This window comes from Odontesthes bonariensis, chromosome 23 (genome assembly GCF_027942865.1).
Source record: "Odontesthes bonariensis isolate fOdoBon6 chromosome 23, fOdoBon6.hap1, whole genome shotgun sequence".
Lineage (NCBI taxonomy): Eukaryota > Metazoa > Chordata > Actinopteri > Atheriniformes > Atherinopsidae > Odontesthes > Odontesthes bonariensis.
Window position 1 is genome coordinate 27,508,197 of NC_134528.1, and position 10,716 is coordinate 27,518,912.

A 10,716-nucleotide genomic window follows, 5' to 3' on the forward strand; every position below is an offset into this window, starting at 1 on the left:
TTTTGCCCATATAAACACCACCACAACATTTTCACTGATAGAAGTTGATTAGCACGTTGTGTGTGACTGATTTAATGAAATGCAAACTAACTGTTTACAGCTGGACCCATCACCACTTTTTATGTGTGGCTGAGCCGTGCTGGAATTTCAGATTGGAGCTGGTGAGGTTCCTCCAACGTTCTGAGTTGGAAAACAGACTTGGAGTGGTGTTCCACTTGAGTTCTCTGACTGGGAACTCAGAAATTCTGACTTGTGAGTTTGAATGGAACATACCGTATATATGTGTTAAGAAATCACAAGTTATTGGTACTTAATTCTAAAATAAAAGAAATTCAAACAGAAATATAGCAAAATTTAAGCGTGCTACCAGCCATTGCGTTTGCATGTGTTGCCATCACCATGGAATAAAAAGATATATACAAATACTGTATGAAACTCATTTATTGTCTCAGACAGCTCCATATTCATCGGTCATGATTAGTTTATTCCAATCCAAATTACAGATGTATTTGGGTGGTTCCTTAGGGCATGTGACCGCATTGCATTTATTCCGGAGAAAGTTTGCTAGGGCACTTGGAAAAGCTTCAACCCAGCCCCTTGTCTATACAAAAGTGCTCCTACTCATGTCATTGTTGTTAACACAGCTAACAACAAGCTTGCAACAGTGACAAAATCACAACACTCACCAGCAACATTCTGTGTCCAGACGTACAGGTGGGCTCTACTGTGTTTGCTGTGATAAATTCTCTCCAGCAAATCATAAGTACAGTACATATAAGTTCAACTTATACACGGACATGATCAGAACCAACTCTTCTCTACTTTCCTGGTGCTCAAAAAAAGATGCTATATGTACCTTGAGATGACATTTGTTGTAATTCGGCACTATATAAATAAAACTGAATTGAATTGAATTAAATGTGCTCACATGGCCTTATGTAACGCTTAAGTTACATTCAAGCTATGTTCATCATTTAATATTCAACATTTTTTCGACAGCAGTGTGTCACTGTATATGCTGATTTTTAGTTAAATGTCAGCATCATATTCTTAAAAAGCTGGGAAATAAAAGGGGCAGCAAAGGTTTTGGAGGAGAAAAAGCAGCCTCAGAGGGAGTCTGGCAACAGTAAAGATCAGAAGGTATTCAGAATCCTGAAATGGATGTGTGGGAAAATAGTTCAACAGTGAAGGAAAAACTTCAAAATGTTGCTAACAAAATAAGATTATTATTATCTTTATTACTGTATGTGGGACATAACATTATTAAAATAATAGGAGAAGCCTCGGTATACATGGTTTGAAAACCAGTGATCGTGATGATGTTTTGAGATCTGATGAATCAATGTTTTGAAACTCTTTTTGGGATTCCGAGTACTCCAGGATAAAGAAGTGAGAAACCATTCAACTTGTTGTTAATACATAGTTCAAAAGTACATTAGGGCTCGAGACAGAGTTTCTTTCTGAAGGCTGGCTGAATGACAGGAACAGGAAAACATTTGGCATTTTAGTTCCCAAAACTACAGTTTGGGACCTAGTTTGTTCAGTTGCCAAAGACTCATTGAATGTTAATGGACAGCCCAGGTTTACATAAAAATGTATTTTAGTAATGTAACAGAAAACTATGTAAACATGTTGACGAATATGAAATCTGTACATTTTTCATGTCCCCCAGCATGACTTTCATGTTTTAAAAAGACGTCTGCTTCATGTATCCGACATGTTTTGGGTGTTTAGCTGAGAGGGCGGGACTCAGCAGCCTGTAATCCAGGAAAAGGTTATTTTGATACCTTATAACAGAGTCAGTTTTAGTTTCAGTGCAAGCTATGATGTTTTTTTAACCTCAACCACCTTGTTTTAAAAACCTACCCATCACCAAATACTTTTTAATATCTAACTAGTCTGTAATGTATAAAACAGTGATGAAACAGTGCAAGGCAACGGAGACTAAATCCAAAATGGACATTTTAAGATAAAGTTACTTGAAGGCACAAGCGAACTAGATCTAGACTTTGACACTTGCCATTTGGGTGTGTCGCGCCATCTCCCAATCCCTCAAAATGTGGATTTTGTAACATTTATTTCTCAAGTTTTGCGGTGAAACTGGGTTGTAAGGCAGGATTCACACATTGCAATGCTTTATAGCTCAATGGTGGGCAGGCGTGATGCTTGGAATCATTGCGACAATCAGTTACAAGATTAGACGCATGGTAAATAAGGCAATTTGATAGGCTGGCGTCTCTGCTGTTAATAGATTCTGAGATTTCCACCAAAATCCACTGCAAGCTATGCCAGAGAAGGTAAAGCAACAGATGCAGAGTTTCACTCCATTTAAAGTGAATTAGAAGCAAGGCAGTTGATGCTTGAAACGCATACATGTGAATCTGCCCTGATGGACAAAGTGATATAACAGTGTTAAACATGCTACTGTCATGTTGCTGGCCTCAAATTCATCAGGAAATTCTATTTTTGAAGAAATTATTAAGTTTCTCAGGGTCAACATTTGATGTTGTCTTTGTATGATTTAACAATTGGGTTTGCATAACTTGCACAGTGCACTTGCACTTATCAGAAGCAAAAGTTGTACTTTTATGCCATTATTATATCCAGATCCTTGGGATGTTGCTGTTCTTGGTGTTTCTCTTAACCTTGAGGCCTCCAAGAAACACCCAACGTTTATCAAGGACTTAACATCAACAAAAGAATCTTTTTTAAATGTCCTCTTATTATTATTCATTTTCAAGCACATTAACCTGTCTCTATCAGCTGATACAGTTGGATAAAAGTTGGTTATAAATTCTACAGGTCACATAAAAATAATTCAGTGTGGATTAAAGCGATGAGACAAACAGTCAGCGAATTTTTATCTGTGAGTTTTTTGCAAATTCCTCATACCAGTGCTTTGGACTGTTTATTCTATCCTGTGTGGTGTGATTGAAAAAAGACATGTTAAAAAGAGAAAAAAGAATATGTAGCTACACGGATGAGCTTTCTGTAAACCTGTATTGAGGATTTAAATTGACTTGGTTAGTCCAGTTCCACGCGTGTTTTCACAGCCGTTGTTTGCGTTTCGCCGCACTAAGGTCTACTAACTGTAGTACAACAGCCACCACGCTGCTGGCGCAACGTCTGTGGATGTAGGTCGAGTAAATTACTGCAGAATGAGTTGACAGTGGCTCAGAGGCAGACTGGATTCCTCAAAGCCCCATGCCACGAATCTTCTCAGTCCAAGACATGATGTGCATCAAGAATACATCAATATTCAAGAAGCGCGCTTAAAAAACAACAACTCATGCCCCATGTGCTCCTTCTCAATGACGTAATTCCAACTATACCCATGGGTACAACGTACTCATACATTTCCAGCTGAAATATTGCCGTAAAAAGAACGAATGTGTACAGAATTAAATTAATTCTGTTCTTGAGAGACCGAGTGAGAAAAAAAAAAGGCAGTGGACAAGCGCTTGAAAATAGAAGTGGGCTAATTAATGCACTCAAATTAGAGTGCACTCCCTCACTGAGGTTGGAAAGCTACTTTTAGCTCTACAGCAGGTTGTTTATCTTATTTAACCTTGTAGCACCCAAGCATATGAATAATCATTGAAAAAAAATCATTTTGGCTCTTCTTGCAGCTTTTTGGGTGGGAGTAAACCAATATTTTTGGAATTTTTGGAATTGGGCTATTTTTGATAATTTTAGGCAATGTTGCATATTTGCAACTGTGGGCTTTCCTGATTAATTTTGTTCACAAAACCAAGTCATTCTCTGCAGATCGTTTGGCAAAAAAGGTATAGTGAAAGTTCACCAGTAACTGCTGCTACCACAATAAAATGTATATGATAGACCTTTATTGAACATTCTTAATACAAAGTGTGGAACGCAACCATCATAAACTTTCCATTCAACAACAAATCAAACAGATTTCACAGATCTTTGTTGTGAAAAAGTGAAGCACATATAAAATGCAAAAAATGTAATGTAAATAAAAATGTACTGTAAATAAAAAATGTGCACATGAAGCTAATAAAAAAAATGCAAAAAAATAATCATAATAATACAATTTGGAGACCTGACCTCCCATTAGTGCTGTGAAAGGTGGACAAAGCAGACCACACCAAACGAGACCAGAACCAACTAGAACAGACCACCGCAAAGAATTCACTGACCCAAGAAAATGATTGCTGTGACAACTGTCGGCACATAAAATGTAATGTAAAAAAATATTACACACGAATGTAAATAATGTATGTAAATTTTAAAAATCAAATAATGTAATGTAAATAAAAATCTAAATAAAAATATAATGTAAATAAATAAAAAGCTTGTTGCATATCTGCAACTGTGGGTGCTACAAGGTTAATTTGATTTTTTTTAATGAAATTCCAAAATTGTTTGTGGCTTGAAAATCTTATGAGTTTGTTGTTTACCATCAAATGAACTTCAATTATATCGTTAGAAACTATGTTGTTTTGAAGACACTAAATTGGTTGGGTAACTGAAATCTAAGAAGCCTGGCTCGTCCCCAGATTTCCTGTTCTTACATTTTTGTCTATAAAATCACAGGTTTTCATTTCATGCGATTATTTGTTCAAATAGAAAATGTGATGTTGATGCCTTCCTGCTTCAAATGGTTGGTAGTTGTGTTTGTTTGTGCCCTGTTGTAAGGACCCCACTAGCACAGAGACTGCCTTTCGTAAGCAGGGACTACCCACTGAACCTTCAGGATAATGTTTTTATGTCAAGACTCTGGCCCAGAAAAGGATTAGTTTCAATCCATTTTTTTCTTGACACAACAAAACGATAAGCATATCAATCTACTGCAAGTTACAAAGACACATTTGTAACAAGTTTCAAGATTAAAAGAACATTTATGTGTTTTCTGATGCAGTGGCTTTTAACACCCATTGACTACAACTCTATAAAATGAACACAGAGCTGAAACAGTGATATTTGCTTTATATTTTTAGTTGAGCCAGAAAAGGGGGTCAGATTTAGCAAAGAATCAGCTTTCAGCACAACACTATGTTATTAATAAGCGGACAGTGCAAAACGTTTTTTTTGTGAGCTTCCTCTAAGCCCAGCAGAATCCTGGCCATTCCTAGAACTGTGCTCTTCTGGACAGAGATCTCAGATGTTGTTCCTGGGGTCGGTTGGAGCCACTCTCCCAGTTTGGGGGTCACGGCCTTGAGTGCTGAATGTTGCCTTCACTTCCCGCACCTTTTCAACTCCCTCCTTCAGTCCTTGGTATTTTTCGAGCTTCTTATGTTCCTTCTTCTTGATGTTGCTGTCACTTGGAATTGCTGCTACATCTACTGCTACTGCCTTGTTTTCTTCTGTAATTTGTCGACAGCTACAATGTCATCCCTGTTTATCAGTCTGGTTCTGGAAGCTCAGCGGGACTTTAGCTCTGATATTGTCCACCACTTCTGGAGGTATCTCTCACTTTAACTTTGGGACTCTCGACCTACACTTAGCACAGATGTTCTTATACACTTTTCTATGTATGCCGTACCTGGCTGCATCTTCCAAAGTTGCTAATATGTGCTAGACTGGCCCTGGACCCGGGGTCCTGTCCAGTGAGGTTATTCCTGGCCTTTATAGCTCAGGGTCTGTTTTTTATGGATATAAACAGACAACAAGTTTATTTAATTCTGATCTGTTATTATTGTTGAGAAATTCTTATTTGTTATGTTCCTTAAACGGTTTTCCTTTCAAAATTATACCATTCAATTAAATCATACCTCATTAAGTATGGGAATAATTACAAATAGAGAAGATTTTTATCATGTGTAATGCTGTGAATGTTCAAAGCCTAAATTCAACCCCTTTTTTTTAAAATTGTTATCATGATGATGATTACTATTATTAAACATGTCATTATTGTTGAAAAGAAGGAGAGAAGAAGAACAAAACATTTTTCAGTACTAACATACAGTAGTAGTAGCAGACTGGGCCTCAGCTGCATTGAAACGTCAGTCATGTGCTGCCATCTGCTGTTATTCTTGCAGTACTTATTGTTATTCTTGCTTCGGTGAGAACTACTTGAGAAGCGTATAATTCCATATTTGCAGAGGTCTTGAATAGTATATATGCACTTACTGAAATGTTCCATATACAAGTTCCATACCTTGCCTGAAAAATCAATTTAATTAATTTACTTTTTTGTATATCTTTTGCATATAAGGTACATTTTTCTATTATAACTATAGAATATTCATAATTAATTGATTAAAGCAAAAGTTTACTATTTCTTAATTCTTAATGATGGGAAAAATTTACAAAGAACCAAACTATTCTTTTAGTTGCATGATGCTGTATAGAATAAATGCAAATTTTTACTGAAGGTAAGATATGACCAGTATAGTAAAAGAAAATAAATTAAAAAAAATAGTAAGGCTGAACTATTGAAGCTACTAACTTGAACAAGTCTTATTTCGTGCCTCATATTACTTCTTTTTCTATTTTCATCCCAGCTAAATGTATTAGTGCTTAATTTGTGAATTATTTTGGTACAAAATCATTTCAGTCTAAACGACTCTCCATAGAAATCAGACTAATGAAATGCTTTTAAAAGTGGTGGGACCTCATTAATGTCTTGAGAACCCAGCACCCATTCAGTGAAAGGGAAACTTTGGGATGAATTAAATCCTTTAGCAAGAAATTAATTTCCAGGAAGTGCAGCTGAACAAATCTGTAATGGATTCTAAATATGTACAGAAAATGGCTGAGATTAAGAAAGAAATGACTGATACCTGACATTCATCAAAGAAGACAATGGGCTGAAAAAGACTTACCCTGGAAATTTAATTGGATTGACCTCCTAGAACATGCCTTACATTTGAACTTGAGTTTATTGATTTTTTATTGCTGCTTAAGTACTGCTAAAAAAAAGGATTTTATCTTCTCAAATTTTTTTGACTGTCTTCATTTTTCTTTCATCTTAGCTTTTGTGTGTGCCTGTTTTATATTAACAAATTATTGTGTTTTATATAACGTAATGTAACGTAATATAACATAACCATGGATAAGTGGTGGAATTTCACAACACAATCCTTCAACCCACCTAGACAACATTGCTCAATTACAGTGAGATTTTGGTGTATTTGTTTATGCAAAGCTATACTGAGGTTCCATTACAGCATTTTGAAAATATTGATTATTTTCCTTGTAAACCATTCTGTTGTAGATTTGCGGTTATGTTTGGCCTTTTGACTCTAGAATACTTTGGTATACAGAGGAGTTCATGGTAGACTCAAGGACTGCAACGTGTCCTGTTCCCATGGATGCAAAACAAGCCCAGATCATCAGCCCTTCACCACCGTGCTTGACAGTTGGTATGAGATGTTTGTGCTGATATGCTGTGTTTGGTTGGCTATTTACCATCTTAATACCTATATGGGTTAAATTATTTTTTTAAATTAGGCATTAAGGGTTTAATTAGGTTTTCACACATGAACAAAAACAAACAAAAATTAAGTATTATTAAGTATCCTGACAGGACAGAGGAGCAGCTGCAGTGAGAGGCTCATCTCTCTGCGCTGCAGGACTGAGAGGTTCAGAAGGTCCTTTGTTCGCACAGCCATAAGGCTTTATAACAGTGACTGCTGAGTTCTTCTCAAATTGATTGATTGATTTTTATTTATTTATTTGTTTATTTTGCCATTTAGTCATTTATTATTATTTAGTTAGTAGTAGTATTATTATTGTTGTTTTATTGTTGTTAATTCAATCATTGTAAATATTTTAAAAAAATGTTGAGCTACTTGACGAATTTGAATTCGTATTTTTCTATTCTATTTCTATTCTATTCTATTCTATTAAGGAACATCCCTTTCTGAATTATAATGAAGTACAGAAGTGAACATGGTTTCGTTAATTCACTGGACTTTATGTTGAATTTCCATCACATCAAATGCTGCTGCAGTGTGAAGTGTTGGCAGCACTGACAGCACAACACAGACAAGGCTCGCAGAACTTAATCCCTGTTGCCTTTGTCACCACAGCGTTCAGTCACAGTGTCATGTTCAGCTGACCCAGCCCAGGTGTGGGTGTGCTTTTGTGTGCGAGCTGGCGACGTGGTGTACAGCAAGTAATGGAGAGATATGTCGGTGTGAGGTGGAACCTGAAGACCAACAGCGTCCTGAATGTGCAATTGTGACACCTTGGAGTCACATGTCAACCAGTTTAAAGTAATTCTCCTGGCACTGCCTGAGCAGTGAGGTTGAGGTTATGAATTAATAATGCTCTGTTGACACATTTCCAAATGCTCCCCTTGTGCAAGTCTGAAGGATTGCGTGGTCCTGCTCCTTGAAAACACAGCAGCTTTTCAAAAGAGACTGATCAGAGTAATTATGGGTCATGCAAAGACTTCTGAGGCAACCCACAATGTAACTTCATTTTCAATCTACTAGAAGCAGAATAATATGCTGTGAACTAGTAAAAACTAATAAATCCAAAATCAAACTTCCTAAAATCTTTTCTTTGTTTCTTCTTGTGTTTGTTAGTTTTGTTGTTGAGCCTCTACTCTTGTGGCTGAGGTCTTAAAGACTGAGGATTATTATGGTGCAAAGCTCAGATATCAGTCGCTCTGGATATTGGGTGTGTCTTTAGACAAGTGCAGAAAAAACAAGTTGTATGACATAGTTCAGGTAAAGATTAAACCAGAGAACATTTCCCTACAAACAACTCTGTGCAATCAGCTTTCAATACATTTGATTCCAGCATATATTTGCTGCTTTGTAGACCAGAGAAGAAATGTTTTTTCTCTGTCTTTCACACACAAAGCATTCATGTAAAATGAGAGCGCTCTTTGCCCTGTACCGAAGGGACCCAGTTTGACTGGTTTCTTTTGAATGGCTTGAGTGATCCATCATCAGATTTCACAACAAGAAAATCACCACAGAGACTGATCAGGAACAACGGTCTTAAGATGGAAATCTGTTCAACAGAAACATGATGGATAGCATCACCAGGCTGTCAACAAAGTAGAAGTGCAACCAGTGGGCAGGGTTGTTTGGTTTGAGAGATGCAAATCAACTACAAAGAGATGAAACATGACACACAAACCCACCAAAGGACAAAGGAATCAACTGGGAATCTTGGACCTGACACTGAAGTAGTCATATTAATCAAGTGCGCTGTCCCTTTTTAAATAAACATAAACATGACAAAAGAGTTGCTAAATAGTCACAGAGAAGTGGGACATTTCCAAAGATGATGCATAAATCTGAACAAGATCAAATGACAAAGAAACAGATCACTGCGACAAAAAGCCTCCAAAGTGATGTGTAGCGACCACAGAGTTAAGACATCTACAAAATTATGCAGTTTGACAACAATTTACGATTAAATGACCAAATAGTAGCTTAAAATGAACAGAGAAACATACAAAATTACTGCAAACCAATTACAATATAGCAGTTTGCTATTTATGTAGCGCATTTGTTGGTTTGGTGGCCATTACATTCTGTCATTTTAACCATTTTTAAGTTGTTTGAAGTTTTATTATTTACAACAAGAATATTTCACAATATCCACATGAACTTCTTGAAATACATTAAAAAAAATTACTATGTCTATGAATAGTGTAACAGTCTAACACTGCCTAGACCCAGAGCCATAACTCAGAGTCTTTGTGCAAATATCCATGTCTCTTCAACAATGTCTTCCACCAGATTCAAGAATTTTCTTAAACTTAGTCTGAGGTGCTCAGTATTCAAATGTCTGTTCAGATTATGTCTCCATGTTTCTCCTTTCAACATAAATTCCAGTTTTTTAAGAGTCAAGCAAGCATGTACACTTCCAAATGTCAGGCAGAGCAGAAGCTGAGCATTTCCACCCTAAAGAAACGGGGACAGAGCTTTGTTAAAGGAAAATTCCTTATTTTCACAACACATTTTGATTGCAACAGTGAAGGTCTGCACCTGAAGCTGAGGTTTCCTTTTCCAGCTCTGCCAGTGAATGGCTCAATGCTGCCAATAAAGAGGCAAATGAAGATCCTCATATGGGAAGTATCTCCTCTACTGACACCTCTAGGTTTCCCACATACCAGAAGACCCAGAACACCAGGCTCAGGAACACGAGGAGTGGCCCAGAGAAAATAAAGAAATCCCAGTATCTGAGGGGAGCGGCGATCCCAATGAAGAACAGGATGAGACCTACTGCATCCAGGAGGACAGCGAGAAGGAAAAACAGCAGGCAGCGGCCGATATAAGTTCTAAAATCCATGACGGGAGTGTTTACTAAGTGGTAAGTTTCTTCCTCCCTCTATGTGCTGCCTGCGAGTCTGCAGTGAGACTCATGAGAAGGAAGAAGTTAAACACCCAGGTCACATTCTTTGTGTATCTACATCTCAAGTTTTTTTTTTTTTTTTTATAAATGATGCTGTCTGACAGGAGACAAATGCTTCCTTAATGATGACGAGATTTTCCGGCTCAAACAGTGGGAGTGGCTTTTTTCATAAACATATTCTGTTCCAACACATACTGGCCATATCTCAGGTTTAAAGCAGAAATGACACTGGCAATATGTTTTGGCACCAACACAATTGTATGCATAGTTTAAGATTGAATAGGTGGACCCCTAGATGTACCATTTATACCCTTAAAAAGTTAAGATAAAAAAAAAAAGGGATGAGAGAAAAATCAGTTTCTTGTGTCATAAAAAAACCACACGGAACAGCAACAAGGGAAAACCAGAGCAGGAAGAGAAGAGAAAAAA

The 10,716-nt window shown here is 37.0% G+C and overlaps 1 long non-coding RNA gene across 1 annotated transcript; it reads right to left on the reverse strand.

Moving 5' to 3' along the window:
* Positions 1 to 4,933: 4,933 nt before the first annotated feature.
* Positions 4,934 to 10,395, reverse strand: LOC142374254 (uncharacterized). Its single transcript, XR_012768675.1, has 2 exons — positions 9,921 to 10,395; positions 4,934 to 9,836 (listed from the first exon to the last, which is right to left on the reverse strand). It is a non-coding gene; the product is annotated as an uncharacterized LOC142374254 (long non-coding RNA).
* Positions 10,396 to 10,716: the final 321 nt, after the last annotated feature.